The sequence below is a fragment of the Puma concolor genome, chromosome B1 (assembly GCF_028749965.1).
Source record: "Puma concolor isolate L17-30 chromosome B1, mPumCon1.1.hap2, whole genome shotgun sequence".
Taxonomy (NCBI): domain Eukaryota; kingdom Metazoa; phylum Chordata; class Mammalia; order Carnivora; family Felidae; genus Puma; species Puma concolor.
In genome coordinates, this window is record NC_141670.1 from 7,449,065 (window position 1) to 7,465,966 (window position 16,902).

At 42.1% G+C, this 16,902-nt stretch overlaps 1 protein-coding gene across 1 annotated transcript in view; it reads right to left on the reverse strand.

Annotated features, from left to right (window-relative positions):
* The window catches only part of GPM6A (glycoprotein M6A), a 355,480-nt gene that overhangs the window by 163,552 nt on the left and 175,026 nt on the right, over positions 1–16,902 (reverse strand). The window lies entirely within an intron of this gene.

The following is a 16,902-nucleotide window of genomic DNA, read 5'->3' on the forward strand; positions in this document are numbered from 1 at the left end:
CATCCCACTGGATGTCTCACGATTTCTCAGGAAAGAGTGTTCAGACTTCCTCCTTCTAAAGTCATCTGTGATTTATTTTCCCCATTCAAATGAATTGAACCCACAGGTAAGTGTAGTTCAAATAAATAAAAAAAACCCTATCTCTTCTGAATATATTTCAATCTGTATTCAAGGGTTTGTGAGCGAGCTGCTTGCTCAGGGCACAGACCGAAAGAAAGAAACCAAGAGGGAAATCAAGGAGCCAGATCACAGCAGTGTCTCTGCTCCAACTTAGCCCAGGGCTGACATAACCTGGCATAGAGTCAAAACACAATGGAGCCTCACTCCTCATTTAATTCTTTCCTCATTTTATGCTGCACAAGTCTTTAGTGAAGAATCATTAATGGTAAGAGCAGTGGAAATAATAAGGCCACTTTGCATACCTAGAGCAGTTTACAATCTACAAAACACATCCACACACATTAACCCGTTTGTAAAACAGATAGGGAAAGGGTGACTTTTCTATTACACGTAGGACAAAAAGTGAGATCCAAGGAGATTCAGGGACCAAGGAAGTCTTAGAAGCCACGTCAGCAATTTCTCGTCGAACGCTCTGACGCTGGAAGCCGCTTCCCCAGCCTACACTCCATTCCATGACGAGGGCCACCAGCATTCTCAAACCTCAGCTTTCAGCGCATGGCTTTCTTTTCCACCACACGTAGGAAAGAAAGAGAAGAAATGAAAGGGAAACAAAAAGTATTCCTTGGGCAAGATGAATGGAAAAGTAACTAGACTCTCCCTTCTGGAAACCTTGTGGAAGATGAACAAATTCCTTTGAATGATCAACTTTTTCTCCTAAATAGACTTGTTCACACTCAAATTGTTCACAAAAGAGGACAACTGCAACTTATTCTGGTTCCTTGAATGTGTGAAGAACCACCCTAAATCCAGGCTAAATGGATTTTTAGGAGCTGACCGCACACACACACACACAGCTTCCTTACGGCCATCACCTGTCAGGGAACAAAGATCAACTTTTTTATTGTGGTAAAACACATGTAACATAAAACACACCATCTCAGTCACGTTGAAGTGCACAGGGCAATGGTATCAGGTACAGTCATCACCACCATCCATCTCCGGAATGTTCTCATTTTCCCAAATGGAAACTCAGTTCCCACTAAACATGAATTTCTTTATTTCCTTTTCTCCCTATTTGAGGGCAGGTGATTGCCGGGCTCATTTGTTGTTTGTAGAATTGTCTTTTGAAATTTTGGTCTCAGGGTGTCTGGGTGGCTCAGTCAGTTAAGAGTCTGGCTTCTGATTTTGGCTCAGGTTGTGATCTCACTGTTTGTGGGATCAAGCCCCAAGTCAAGCTCTGTGCTGACGGCTCCGAGACTGCTTGGGATTCTCTCTCTCTCTCTCTCTCTCTCTCTCTGCCCCTCCCCCACTCATTCTCTCTCTCAAAATAAACGAGAAAAAAATAAAATTTTGGTCTCATTTGAATTAAAAATATTTCGAACAATCAAGTATCTGAACACTAGTTAGAAGAAAGAAATGATTGGCATTATATTGTAGATGAACTACATGAATCCTAAAGCATGCTACATGAGCCTTAAAAACTGGCAACAATGTTTCTTTTAGATTTCCTTTAAGACCTAGAAGCTGACACAGTGAGATGCCACAACCTAATTTCTTTCCATTATGCCACGCTGCACTTACCCCACTCTTCTAGTCATTTGTCTAAAATATAAGGTATGAGTTTACTAGGCAGCCTAAAAATATGATAGTTAATGTGAAATATGATTTCTCTTTCAAATATTATCTAAAAAATATTTATAACGTTTACTACATTTTTCCCACATAAGCTAAAGACACATTAGTCACTAAACCTGAACGCATTTGTCCTTCTCCTTTCTCTTAATTCACTTTAATTTGGAGCTATTTTTTTCCTTAATACCTCATCTTATCTTTATAAACATTTTATCATATAAAGCAAGAAAATATCTACATATTCTTCTAGTATACAATTCAGTCATCTCTGTGATGACTCTGTAAAGCCAAGTAAACAGAGTTAAGATTAAACGACAAGTTAAGGGTTCCAAATACAGGATCAACTTTAAGAAATGGACAAAAACGTTCTCAAGGTCTTTGAGTCAGATTAACAAAAAAGACATGTGAAAACATGAACCAAGTATAGAGGAGACATGAATATGTTCAGAAATCTGCTGGTTTTCCTCAAATGTTTCAGACACGGATCTAACATTATCCTGAAAAGGAAATGTCTTAGTTGGTTTCTTCCTACATTTCAAAAAAAAGAGAGAGAATTTTGGGGGCACCTGGGTGGCTCAGTCGGTTGACCGCCCAATGTCAGCTCAGGTCATGGCTTCAGGGCCCCCGAGCTCTAACGCAGACATCGGGCTCTCTGCCCTCAGCACAGTCTGCTTCAGATCCTCTGTCCCGCCCCTCCCCCCCCACTTGCATTCTCTAAAAAAAATAAATAAAACATTTCTGAAAAAAAAGGAAATTGTGACTGCTGGTTTAAGCTCTAAGTCAGAAAGGGACTCCACAACATTTTCCTAAAGAAAATAAAACCACCACAAACGAGTGTTTTAAGTGTTTTGTCAAGAGTAGAGTAACATTCTTTAGACTTTTATAATCTTTTATAATCGTATAGTGCAGTCGATTCACAGAATGACCATATGGGTCTTGCTAAACTGAAGTATCATTATTCCTATTCCCTTTCGTTATTTAATCATACAAATGTTTATTCAGCATTATTATACACACAGGAACTTTCTGTAGGCAAGAAATACTGACAAAAAACCAGGCCTTAATGATGATGTTCACAACACTGTATGACAGTGATCCCTATCAAGGATGAAAATGCACAGGTACAGGGGCGTCTGGGGGGCTCAGTCGGTTGAGCGTCCGACTTCGGCTCAGGTCATGATCTTGCGGGTCCATGGGTTCGAGCCCTGTGTGGGGCTCTGTGATGACAGCTGAGAGCCTGGAGCCTGCTTCGGATTCTGTGTCTCCCTCTCCCTCTCTCTCTCTCTCTCTCTCTCTCTCTCTCTGCACCCCCCCCCCACTCACACTGTCTCTCAAAAATGAATAAATGTTAAAAAAAAAAATCACAGGTTGCTACATGAGCTCACAGCAAGGATACCTAACCTATTACTTAGTTTTGATAGTTGAAAAAGATTTCTTGCTTTCCTAGGAGGTACAGGCTGAGCTGATCTGATACCCTGATATTCTCCAGGGAAAAGAGAAGGGGGTAGAAGGGAGAAGAAAAAGGTTTTCTAAACAGTTGAAACTGAATACTCAAGAGCTCATAAAGAGGGGTAGTCTTCTGATTACCCGTAATGGACTAACACCAGCCTACGTGGGCAGAAATCCTCCTTTAGTGTTTATGGGGCATCTTATCCCCAGGGTGGTTAGTGCTGGAAAATTAGGTCCTGAGTCTTGGTCCCCAGAGTTACTGAAGGCAGAGAGACAATCCAGAGACAGTCCTGTGCCCTAGAAGCCTGGAGTCTTAAAAGGTAGAAGGTAGGAAAGCCATTATTTTTCACCCCAAGAAATTACCTTTAGTTCTTTCAAGTTCTTTCCTCTTGAATCTATTCGTACTGTATTTTCAGAGTTGGCCAAGCCTGCTCCCATGACAATGTCATGGCCCTGTTTACACCTGCTCAATGGTTTTCCAGTTTCTTTTCTTTGCTTTTTTTTTTTTTAATGTTTGTTTATTTTTGAGACAGGGAGAGACAGAGCATGAACGGGGGACGGTCAGAGAGAGAGGGAGACACAGAATCGGAAGCAGGCTCCAGGCTCTGAGCTGTCAGCACAGAGCCCGACGCGGGGCTCGAACTCACGGATGGTGAGATCACGACCTGAGCCGAAGTCAGCCGCTCAACCGACTGAGCCACCCAGGTGCCCCATGGTTTTCCAGTTTCTTAGGGCAAAGTGCAACCTACTTAGTTTGGCTGGAGGCATGAGGCCTGACAGGGCAGAGCCTGGTTCTCACGCCTAACCTCCCCTAGCTATTCCTCACTCAGTTATCTCCTCCTGGTGTCCCCAACCTATTTGTAAATGTTGTTCCTTCTGCCTAAAACACTTTTCCGTCTACCCTTAAAGAGCCATATCTACACACTTACCAGATCTTAGTTTAAATGAATTGTGTCCTGGCAAAACTTCCCCCACCCAGAGAGCAGGCCTCCTGTAGCACTGACAACGCGTTGCCATTACAGAGTTATTCCCCCCAAAGTTTGCATTTTACATTTATGTTCCCCACTGGCCCGCAGCTCACAAGCTCATGAGAACAGATACTTGATCCACTTTCCACAAGACAAACACATAGCAAGCTTTCAGTAGATATTTGCTGAACTCACGAACGAATACAAGAAATGATAATAATGAATGAGTGGATAAATTCAGTGGCTTAAAATATACTTTCTCTTACATTCTGCAGCTTCCACAAAGTGTTCTAAAGTGCGAACACCATTTACAATAATTCCAGGACATACACATTATATTCATATACAACAAATGCCGCTCCTGAAGAGTTGATGGCAGAACAATAAAGAGGTATTTCGAAAAGCAAACAGTAAAACACAAAGGCAGCTGGAAAATTAATTTTTTTTTTTGTTGAGAAAGAGAGAGAGAGAGAGAGAGAGAATCGCAAGGCTCCACACTGGGTGTGGAACGCGACATGGGGCTTGATCTCAAAACCCTGAGATCATGACCTGGGCCAAAATCAAGAGTTAGGTGCTTAACCCACTGAGCCACCCAGGCGCCCCACCTGGGAAATTATTAATCATGTGCCACATTTCCTTTACTTAGGGAAAGCTATCCTGTCTTAAACACTGATTATGGTAAGGAGAGACAGTAAAATTCCAAGAGTGACACTTCGTAGAACAAATTTACCCTTTGAAAATAGGAATCGTGTTTTGTAAGTATTTCTTGTAAACCGAAAAGTTGATACAAATTTACACTTCTAAATAGTTTATGTCTCCCTCCAAAATGCCAGCAAACCAGAGAAAACCAAAACCCCTTCGGTACTTGTGGTTTCCCTGAAACCGCAGGAACCATGCTGGGTGCAGCAGGGGGAGGAGGGTGGGTAAATCCTGCCTCTAAGGAGCAATGGTGTAACCAGCCGGTGGCCTGTGCTTCACCGCTCGAAATCCAAACTTGGCTACCAACTCAGAAAGAGATAATAAAAAATGGCCCCAGTTGGTTCTCTATTTCCTCAGAAATGCTACTTAAACTGAGCTCGCTGAAGAATGGACTTGATCAAACACTCAATCAAACAACTCAAGTTGTCAATTAATGACTACTATGTAGCAGAAGCTGGGCCAGGCGAACCAGAGAGAGGTGGTTGCCCCTCTCGCAGGGCTCACAGCTTGGCCCAGAGAGAGACACAATTAAACAAATGGTTGCAACATATTATACAAGCAACAATAATAATAATAATAACTAAAGTTAGGGGTGCCTGGGTGGCTCAGTGGGTTAAGCGTCCGACTTCGGCCCAGGTCATGATCTCGCGGTCTGTGAGTTCAAGCCCCGCGTCGGGCTCTGTGCTGACAGCTCAGAGCCTGGAGCCTGTTTCGGATTCTGTGTCTCCCTCTCTCTCTGACCCTCCCCCGTTCATGCTCTGTCTCTCTCTGTCTCAAAAATAAATAAACATTAAAAAATAATAATAATAACTAAAGTTATACTCAGCCCTTCGCATGGGCAGGCGCTATTCTGAGGCGTTTATATTTACCTCACTTAATCTTTTTTTTTTTTTTTTTTAATTTTTTTTTCAACGTTTTTTATTTATTTTTGGGACAGAGAGAGACAGAGCATGAACGGGGGAGGGTCAGAGAGAGAGGGAGACACAGAATCGGAAACAGGCTCCAGGCTCTGAGCCATCAGCCCAGAGCCCGACGCGGGGCTCAAACCCACGGACCGCGAGATCGTGACCTGGCTGAAGTCGGACGCTTAACCGACTGCGCCACCCAGGCGCCCCTACCTCACTTAATCTTAAAATAACCCTCTCAGGTAGTTACTATCTTTATCCCCATTTTTATACACAATGAAATGGCATGGAGAGGTTTAGTTCTTTGTATAAAATAACAGGGTGGTGAGGCTGGATTCAAATGTAGGCATTCTGACCCCAAAGACCATTCTTCAAACCGCCACTCTATCTGCCTACACTTACGTTAAGCAGTAGACCCCACAGCATTTAATATGAGCTGAGCTAAGGCTTTTGTCACAAAGTCCTATTTCAGACGTAATATTGTACACAAACAATAAACACCTGTGTATCTACCACCCAACATATAAAATAAAGTACTGTAAAGACTGCCATGTCCTTTTGTTGTTGTTTTTTTAATGTTTATTTACTTGTTGGGGGGGGTGGTCAGAGAGGGAGAGAGGGGCAGAGAGAGAGGGAAAGAGCTGTGCACTGTCAGCCTGGAGCCCGATACAGGGCTCGGACCCATGAACCATGAGATCCTGGCATGAGCCAAAATCAAGAGTCAGATGCTTAACCGACTGAGCCACCCAGTCGCCCCTGTGTCCCTTTGCTAATTGCGTTCTAGTCTTTACATTTCCCCCAATCCTACCACTCAGCCCTGTTAACCAACAATCAGTATCAGGGTGTTTTTATTCCTGTATACTGTCCTCATAATTTTATATATATATGTATATAAATTACACACACACACACACAATTTGATAATGCTTTGCAGGTTTTGATTATAAATGATATTTTACTGTATGTATCTTTCCACATATTTTCCCCAATCTTCTGATGATATTTATAGATCCAACTTGTTGATATACATTTAATATTGATTTATAATTTCTAAACTACTGCAGAAAATATTACAATGAATATTCTGTATGTCTCTGTGTGCACATAGGTAAAAGTTCCCCTTTATATACTATATACGTCACTATATATTACATATATAGTATCTACGCCTATAGTACATATAACATGACTACTGCTGAATTCCCTGTTCAGTGTCATTGGTCTATGAACCCATTCCTGTGTCAATAATACATTTTCTTAATTACACAGCGGCTTTACAATAACTTTTATTTAGAAGACCAATCCTCAAACTTTGGTCATTCTTTTCAAAACCGTCTCAGTAAAACCTTGGTCATCCATATACATTTTAAAATCAGCTTTCAAATACCAAAGGGGAAAATTACTTGCATTTATCGAACTTATGGTACCTTCACAAATTTAATGAGACACAATTAACATCTTTATAACACTGAGTCAGCTTCGATGGACATGTGCCATCTGTCCATTGTTTCTGGACTTACTTCATATATCTTGAGAACATTTTAAGATGTTCCTCCTAAGGAGGCGCTTGGGTGGCTCAGTCGCTTAAGCGTCCTGCTCTTGGTTTCGACTCAGGTCATCATCTCATGGTTCGTGAGTTCATGCCCCGCTGTCGGCAGGGAGCCTTCTTGGGATTCCCCCTCCCACTCTGTCTCTGCTCCTCTCCCCCCCGCCTCCCAGCCCCCATGCACACACTCTCTCTCAAAGTAAATAAACAAAAATCAATCAATCAATCAATCAATCAATAAAGTTCTCCCTAAAAGATGTGCATACATTTCATCATTTTCATTTCTAGGTATTCCGGTTTCTTTTACAAAAAAAATTTATATGACATTTCCCAACTCTCTTTGAAGTAAAGGAACACATTTTTAAATTTAATTCTAGAAAAAGTGAATTTGCTAACCTCTTCTATAGTTCTAATGTACAGATCTTGAAGTTTCTATGCAACTGTTAACATCTTTGAATTAAAGCAGATTTGATTCTATCTTTCCAGTCTTTATATTTTTATGTATTCCTGCTACCTTCCTGTGCATTCCACGGGCACTGGCACAATGCTGAATTAAAAAGGAATGATTCTACTCTGTCTCCCTTGGATGTTGTTTGCAGTGGGTTTGGGTAGATGTGTCTTCCTGCAGAAATAGATTCCCTTTGATTCCACATTGCTGAGGCTCATTTATAATAAATTATATTGAACTTTAGCAATCTTTTTCCATGAGTATATCTATTATCTCTACGAATATATTCCATTGAGAGGGGTGCCTGGGTGGCTCAGTCAGTTCAATGTCCAACTTCGGCTCAGGTCGTGATCTCACGGTTCACGGGTTCAAGCCCCGTGTCGGGCTCTGTGCTGACAGCTCAGATCCTGGAGCCTGCTTCAGATTCTGTGTCTTCTCCCTCTCTCTTTGCCCCTCCCCTGCTCATACTCTGTCTCTCTCTCTCTCCCCAAAATAAATAAACATTAAAAAAATAATAATATAGTATCCAGAAAGTGAAGGAAAAGGAGGGGACACGGCCGAAAGCCGCTGAGCTACGCACCCTGAAAACACATACACGCTCGCACTCCGTGGGACACACCGTGTGCCGCATACAACACACGCTCACGACCTTGGTGATGCTGAGCCTCTCCATCAGCGAAAGGAATCTGTACACGCTCACAGTGGTCGTCCAATTCCGTTATTTTTCCCACGCACGAGGCCCCGCCCGGTGGCCACTGTTTACCTGGCCAGACACCCAGGGCACCTGTCAGTGTCCTCACCCATCACTACCACAGCTACCTGTGCTTCCTGCTTGCTCTCCTCTGTACGTGACAGTTTGGTGGCACCCAGGACAGCTCCAGTCTATACAAGCTATCTTCCACTAATTACCTGGGGCGCCCCCCCCAAATAAAATATGAATTACAGTAGGTTTTCAGGTATTAAACTCTGCCTGCACTCTTGGTATAAACTCCACTTGGCTATATTATATAATTGCTTTCATTTTGCCTTTAATCTACCGAAAGCTCTCCTTTTAATTGGGAACTGCCTTTTCAATCTGGTTTTCTCTGAACAGTGCTACTGCTTTTTTTTTTCTTTTCCAGGAAAAAAAAAAAAAAAGCACTTTAGGAGGGAATCAGTTATAACATTTCTGGTGCATCCCCAAATTGGAATATCATGTAGCCATTTGTGATTATGTAAATCATGCTTATCAACATGAAAAGTTGTTCACAATAAGTGAAGGGACAGAACCGTATAACAAAATAGTCTGAGTACGATATATTTTAAAGTGTACATACAGGTATGAAAACAACTCTGAACAAATATATTTGAAAATGTTAAAAATGGTTCTCTCTAGGGACGTCTGGGTGGCTCAATCGGTTAAGAGTCCAACTCCGGATTTCGGCTCAAGGTCACGATCTCACAGTTCACAGGTGCACAGCTTGTGTTGGGCTCTGCTCTGTCAATGCAGAGCCTGCTTGCGGTTCTCTCTCTCTCCCTCTCTCTACCCCTCCCCTGCATGTGCGCACGCTCTCTCTCTCAAAATAAATAAACTTAAAAAATAAAATAACTTTTAAAATGCTGCTTATGAGAAAGTAGAATTTGCAATAATATTTGTATTTATTCCTTGCATATCTGTTGGTCCTATTTCAGTGGTTTAATATATTAGTTATTAAAATGTAGAATAGAGGGGCGCCTGGGTGGCGCAGTCGGTTGAGCGTCCGACCTCAGCCAGGTCACGATCTCGCGGTCCGTGAGTTCGAGCCCCGCGTCAGGCTCTGGGCTGATGGCTCGGAGCCTGGAGCCTGTTTCCGATTCTGTGTCTCCCTCTCTCTCTGCCCCTCCCCCGTTCATGCTCTGTCTCTCTCTGTCCCAAAAATAAATAAACGTTGAAAAAAAAATTTTTTTTAAATGTAGAATAGTTTTATAAAGCTGACAGTGTAAGCGGGCCACCACTCATGGTCACCTTCTACGTCATAGGTGCTAGACTAATAATTCACAGAAGTTATTTCTCCCACCCAGACAACTGTGCACACTACCCTTCTTTCAGGGGAGAAAACTGAGGCTTTCTCGAGGTCACGCAGCTGGCGAATGAAGGAACTGGAATCTGATTTTTGGTCTTTGTAATTGTAAATTCATCCCTCGCAAAAACATGACTGACCCAGTACGTGATTAACATAGGTCACAGGGCACTTCACGCCAGCATTGTTTCATTTTCGGGTGAAGTCTCGCTGTTACAATGAGGACACTGGATACGTTATATCTTAGCTGAAGGATGAATTCTTTCTTTCTCCGTGTATTTGAACCAAAGTGCAAGAACTTAGAAATCTCAGTTAAGCCTAACCTTACTTGCCACACTGGATATTACAAACGACGAAGCTCGTACAAATCAGTGAGTAAGAAAGGGAGTGAGAGACAGAGCAAGAAAGGCAGGGAGACAAGCACAAGATGTGCAAAGCTGCAGCTTGCCATAAGTTCTGAGTTTTGAAATCCCGGTTTTAAATCTTGCTTTGAGTGTTCCGGCAGACACAGATGATAGGAAAAATCCTCTGAAAAAGCTGATTACACAACATGGTGCACAGAGAAATGATGAGGAAAAATAAGATTCAAGTCTTCTCAGCTTTAGAATAAGCATCTTGGTGTTTCTGCTTACACATTAGATTGCAAGTCCTTTTCTGGATGAAAAAAAAATATGAAAGTCTACTCTTACATTTCCAGAGATCATCTTAGGTAACCTAAAAATTCTGATCTCCTCAAAGGAAAGTACTCCTAGATTGACAACTTTTCTCATTCTTCAGCAGGCTCTCTACCAATGTACTTGGACTGATACCTCAAAAGCAGGACGTACCAGGCTTCTCCCAAAGAGCTGTGGAGAAAAAAAGCGCTTCCTTCCTTTCTTCCAAGAGAGACGCGTGAGTTTATATGCCTTGTTCCTTTTTTGTGGGCTGGTATTTTGGGGGTTTGTTAGTCTTGAGCAAGAGCTCTGTGACTGCGATCCATCTTCCATTAATTACAAGGATACAAATATGCCTACATCCTTCATGTACCAGAAACAGCCAGAAAACATCGTCCCAAGAAAGTTCTATCGGCGATGACATATGGTCTGTTTGGACCCATCCCACGGCTCTGGTTAGACCAACACACTTAAGCTTTCAAACAACAAAAATACTTTACATCCTAAAAGTTCCCTTAATCTAGGCTCCCTTACTATTAGGTTCAAAGCAGCCCTGGAGGGCGCGACTGGGCTTCAGTCTAGCCGTGTGGCCATCACACAATCCATCAAGTTGCAACTGTGCCTTCTGGTTTTCTGCAGTATGCTCAAATCCCCAGTAAACACCCCACCGCCCTCGTCCCAGATAAACTGCAAAACTGTTTTTAGGATTTGTATTGCAAACACTCTGGAAGATCCGATTTATTTCCTCCCTCCATCCCACTGACTACATTTCCGTATCATTTGTCTACAACTCACGTTTGTCAAGTATCAGACATTTTTTTCATTTTTAATATTTCTACACGGATGACATTTCCCCTGCCTATGGTTGACAGCTGCACTGTTTCTCCTTCACCGCTCATGAAGAGGACAGACCTAGGTCGAAGGGCCCAGGCTTCCTGGTTCCATATTTAACTCTTCTTATTCAATAAAACTGAACTCATGTTTGTGCAGCACCCACTGTATACTAGACACATTTTTTTTTTACCTTGATGGTTATTTAGAACCTGAGAATAAGCAGTATTCCCATTTTATCGGTCATAACACTGAGACTTAGAGGAGCAAATCATTTGCACGAGTTCCACAGCCATGACAAAGCAAAATTTGAATACAAAGTCTCTCAAAATTTCATTGTTTCCATTACATTACATGACTTAATAAACAAAAGTAAACAAGTACTAACGAATTACTGCAAATAAGTGATACAAACAACTTTATTTATTTATTTTTTTAATTTTTTTTAACGTTTTATTTATTTTTGAGACAGGGAGAGACAGAGCATGAACAGGGGAGGGTCAGAGAGAGGGAGACACAGAATCTGAAACAGGCTCCGGGCTCTGAGGTGTCAGCACAGAGCCCGACGCGGGGCTCGAACTCACAGACCGCGAGATCGTGACCTGAGCCGAAGTCGGCCGCTTAACCGACTGAGCCACCCAGGCGCCCCATCAACTTTAATGTTTATAGCTAAATGAGTAGGATACCATTACAGAAGATGCCAATAAATGGAAAACGTCCTCAAAATACCTTATGATCCAGTAATTTTAGGACTAGGTGTTCACCCAAAGAAAACAAAAACACTAATTTGAAAAGACATAGGCACATACATGCAAATGTATATTTATCACAGTATTATTAACTCTGGCCAAGATAAAGAAGCAACCCAAGTGTCCATCCATAGGTGAATGGATAAAGAAGAGGTATACACACACACGCACGCATGCACACACACACACACACACACACACACACACACACACACACGGGAATGTGTGAGGATGAGACCATGACATTTACAACAACATGGATGGATCCAGGGGGATCTATGCTAAGTCAGGCAGACAAAAACAAATACCATATGATTTCACTTATATGTGGAGTCTAAAAACCCAAACTAACCAAACACACAAAAACAGAACCAGAACCACAAATACAGAGAACACACTGGGGGTTGCCAAAAAAGAGAGACGTGGGGGGTTGGGCAAAATGGGTGAAGTGGAGAGAAGACGTACAGTCTTTCATTATGGAATGAATGTCATGGGCATGAGGTAGAGCACAGGGGATACAGTCAAGGGTACCATAATGGCATTGTATGGTGACAGACAGTAGCCACGCTTGTGGTGAGCTTAGCATAACATACAAACTTATGGAATCACTATGCTATATATCTGAAACTCAGAGTAAAAACTCAATGAAAACACACATCCAAGGAAATTTTCCCAGGGACAGTCTTTCGTTCATTAATTCCCCAATGGTACATTGAGTGTTTACCTTCTTCCAGATACAAATCTAACTTCTAGGGCAAGTTCATTGGAAACATGCACTAGGTACCTGCTGCCATGGTATCTGTACCCTAGAAGAGGGAGGTAAGAGGCTAAACAAATAAATTTTTTAAAAGATACTATTAGGTTCTGATATATGCAAGGATGAAAAGAAATCACAGTAATATACTAAAGAGGGCTCGGGGGTCTCCTTATCTGGGTTGTCAACAGATGAGGCCTTTGAACATCATCCACAGCCATCATAATAAATGTATATCTGAAAATCCCTAGTATCAAATGGTCATCAACAGAATTTTATTATTTATTACATGGGAAGGAAAACTATTAAGGAGACACTTGAGCAATCAGTAGTGGCCATAAATATTATGTTTTCTGTACAAATGGATCTTTTGTAATTACTTTGATGTGGTACAACTTAGCATTTTAAACTAGAACATTTTGAAGCCAAACTGAAATCAGAGTTGCAGTTTTTAAAAAAGAAGCTTGTTGCATTCAGTCTCAAAAACCATTTGCCGTTAATCTGTATCCTGAGATTTAGAACAGTCTAAAACATTACCTAACACACAAATCCATTCTCTTTCCCTGTGTGTGTGTGTGTGTGTGTGTGTGTGTGTGTGTGTGTGTGTGTCCTGCACTAGGATCAGGACTGAGACACGAGTCTGTTTGACTCCAGAGCTATCACACCTTCCATTATAAAACACTGCTTTTTTTTTTTAATTTTTTTTTTCAACGTTTATTTATTTTTGGGACAGAGAGAGACAGAGCATGAACAGGGGAGGGGCAGAGAGAGAGAGGGAGACACAGAATCGGAAACAGGCTCCAGGCTCTGAGCCATCAGCCCAGAGCCCGACGCGGGGCTCGAACCCACGGACCGCGAGATCGTGACCTGGCTGGAGTCGGACGCTCAACCGACTGCGCCACCCAGGCGCCCCAAAAACACTGCTTTTTAAACATACCTTTCAGGTGGTTATTCAGCACATCCAAGTTGTTAATAGTGTGGTTTCAACATAACGTTGGGTTTTGATTACATTCACTAAAGGAGCTAAATACTGACATATAAAAAAACAAAACTGTAGCAAAATTCAACGTGTGCAGCGAAATGTAAACATCTTGTGTAAGGCAACAACAAAAATTTCTCATTTTCAAAACCCAGAGCTCATTACTGAGTCTCCTATTAATGAACTCATGTGACCACCATACCGTTGGAAGTCTAACCAGGCAGTGTAATAAAATGGAATGACTAGAAGTCATTCCAACACGAGTTCCAATGGTGACCTGCTTCTTTTTTTTTTAATTTTTTTTAGTTTATTCATCTTTTTTAAGAGGGAGAGAGACAGAGACAGAGCACGAGTGGGGGAGGGGCAGAGAGAGAGGGAGACACAGAATCCAAAGCAGGCTCCAGGCTCTGAGCTGTCAGCACAGACCCCGACGCAAGGCTGAAATTCGTGAACCATGAGATCCGACCTGAGCCAAAGTCCGATGCTTTACCGACTGAGCCACCCAGGGGCCCCATGACTTGCTTCTTTATTAACAAGCAGTAGGCACTCTGTTACGTGCTAAGAGGCACCACTAACCCATTACAGGATTTTAAGCGAAGAGTTTCTTCCTCCATTGTCTGAAATACAAAGTGAATTTATTAACACTTGCCTTGCTGACTTCGCAAGGTGATGTACCAAGCGCCAGATACTGAGGTGAGTGTCTCTAATACGCCATCTTGACACAGCACCTCACTGTCCCCATCAACATCAGGGCTTCGTTAATTGAAGCCATTTGGCAGGTGAGGGGAAATAAGGCTCCAGAGTAAAGTGAATGAAAAAGTTATCTGAAAGATGTATAATGCTATACAAAAGTGATGAAATAATAACCACCATTATCATTAAGTGGGAAGAAGTAAATCGTGCTGTATGAAAAATACTATCCGCTAGAGCACCCTGGAAACTGTACCCATCTGCCTGATGCAGCTCAGAACAACAAGACGTCTGGTCAGGGCTCACTATATGCCCATCACGGTTCTTACATTTTTTTAATGTTTATGTACATATTTTGAGAGAGGGAGTGCACGTGAGTGGGGGAGGGGCAGACAGAGCAGGGAGAGAGAATCTCAAGCAGGCTCTGCAGTCTCACAAACCATGAGATCATGGACCTGAGCCGAAATCAAGAGCTGGACACTTGGGGCACCCGGGTGGTTCAGTCAGTTAAGCATCTCACTCTGGATTTGGGCTCAGTTCAGGATCTCACAGTTCGTAGGTTTGAGCCCCCGCAGGCTCTGTACCGATGGTGTGAAACCTGCTTGGCATTCTCTCTGTCTCTCTCTGTCTCTCTCTCTCTCTCTCTCTCTGCCCCTCCCCCCACTCTCTCTCTCCCCCCAAAATTAGTAAATAAACATTAAGAAAAAAAAAATAGTTGGGACGCTTAACCAACGAAGCCACCCAGGGGTCCTGGTTCTTACATTTTTGTCCAAACTTTTACTCAGTAATCTTCAAAATAACCTCACAAGACACACACTATTATCATCCCCATTTTACAGATGTGGAAACAGAGAGGGAACAGCCAGTAAATGGCAAAGCTGGGATTAGAAACCAGGCAGTCTGGCTCCTAAGCGAGGGCTTTGAATTATTAACACTGAACTACTTCTGTGAAGTGGGCTGTAAAGGATGCAAACCAATTAGCTCTTTATTCAACAGGCCTAAGGAACAAACTACCAGATTATCTGTCCTCAGGTACAAAGCCTTTCGGCCATTCTCCAGGCTCAGTGAGGTCAGCCTGATGTACTGGAAGGAGCCTGGGTTTGGCCATCAGTTTCCAACAGCGGCTCCGCCAGATCTGTGCATCCTCCGTGACCTCTTTATGGTTCTGCTTCTCATTTGCAAGCTAAGAAAAAGAAAACCTATTCATCAGGGGTTTTATAAAATCAAGCACAGTCAGCACAAATCTTGGAGCAGCCATGACGGGCACTCAGCAAATATTAGTTTCCTTCTTTCTCCGATCCCCATACGTGACATCAGTTCAAATGATTTACTCTCCCATAAATTGCTGAGGAAAAGGTAAGAGAAAGGCCTGAGGTCATGCAAGGCAGGTTTTAGATGAACTCTATATTGTCTTGAGTCATACGGTAATCTGCTTTGTGAAAATAATGTTAGCCAGTGTATCAATAAATAAGCCTTTTTTTTTCTCCCTAAACAGTATGTATTGATTTTCTCAAGAGTCTGTATTTTCAATGTGATACACTGGTGGACTGATCTGGTTTAGTAATTCCCGGTTCAGCTCTGGACTTGCCCGAGCCATAGGTCTGCCTGACGAACCACACACAGACCAGAAGTGTCTTCCAACTGTTAGGACGTATGACGCCTTACTACCTGCTAGTAAATCACACTGATACCTGACAGCACGTGAGCTTTCTATATTATAAACTGTTTGCGAGGCTTAGTGAAGGGCATAATTTTAATCGGTTGTGTGTAAGAACTTTAGAAGCTCCCAGGATCTCATGCTAAAACTTTAAAGAGTTCCCGAAGTAGGGGGGAAAAAAAGCAGGTGGCAACCTCACCATGTTGTTTCAAGACCATGATTATTCTCTGTGTGGTAACTCTGCTGTTCTAACAGAATCGGATATCCATGTTTGTGAGAGAATTTCTCATATTACACAGGCTCTTTAAGGCTGTCAAGCTGAATTTTTAATTACAGGTTAACACAGTTAGCTTAATTATTACTAAAATTAGTAATTTTATGGCCCTGTTACATCTAAATCCCAACCTGTGGATGGTGTTAGAGACAAGAATATATATACTTACGTTGAGTCTTTGATAGAGGCTAAGCTAAAAGTGGTAACAAATACAGTGATTGTCGCAGAACCCACAGAGCTTATGAATTGCCAACATTCGTCAGGAATTCTAAGGAAGTACTTTAAACTGTTCTTATACGTCAGTATTTGCAATATAAGTTTCAATTGTATCAAACTTCGTCTTTTAATGATGCAATACACAGTTTATATATGTAGAAAGGGTACAAAACGGTATTTCTTGCTTAGTCCCAGCCTTAAAAACATTCTTTAAGATTTTAAAAACTGTGGGGAGACCTGGCTCAGTCAGTTGAGTGTCTGACACTTGGTTTTGGCTCAGGTCCCGATCCCAG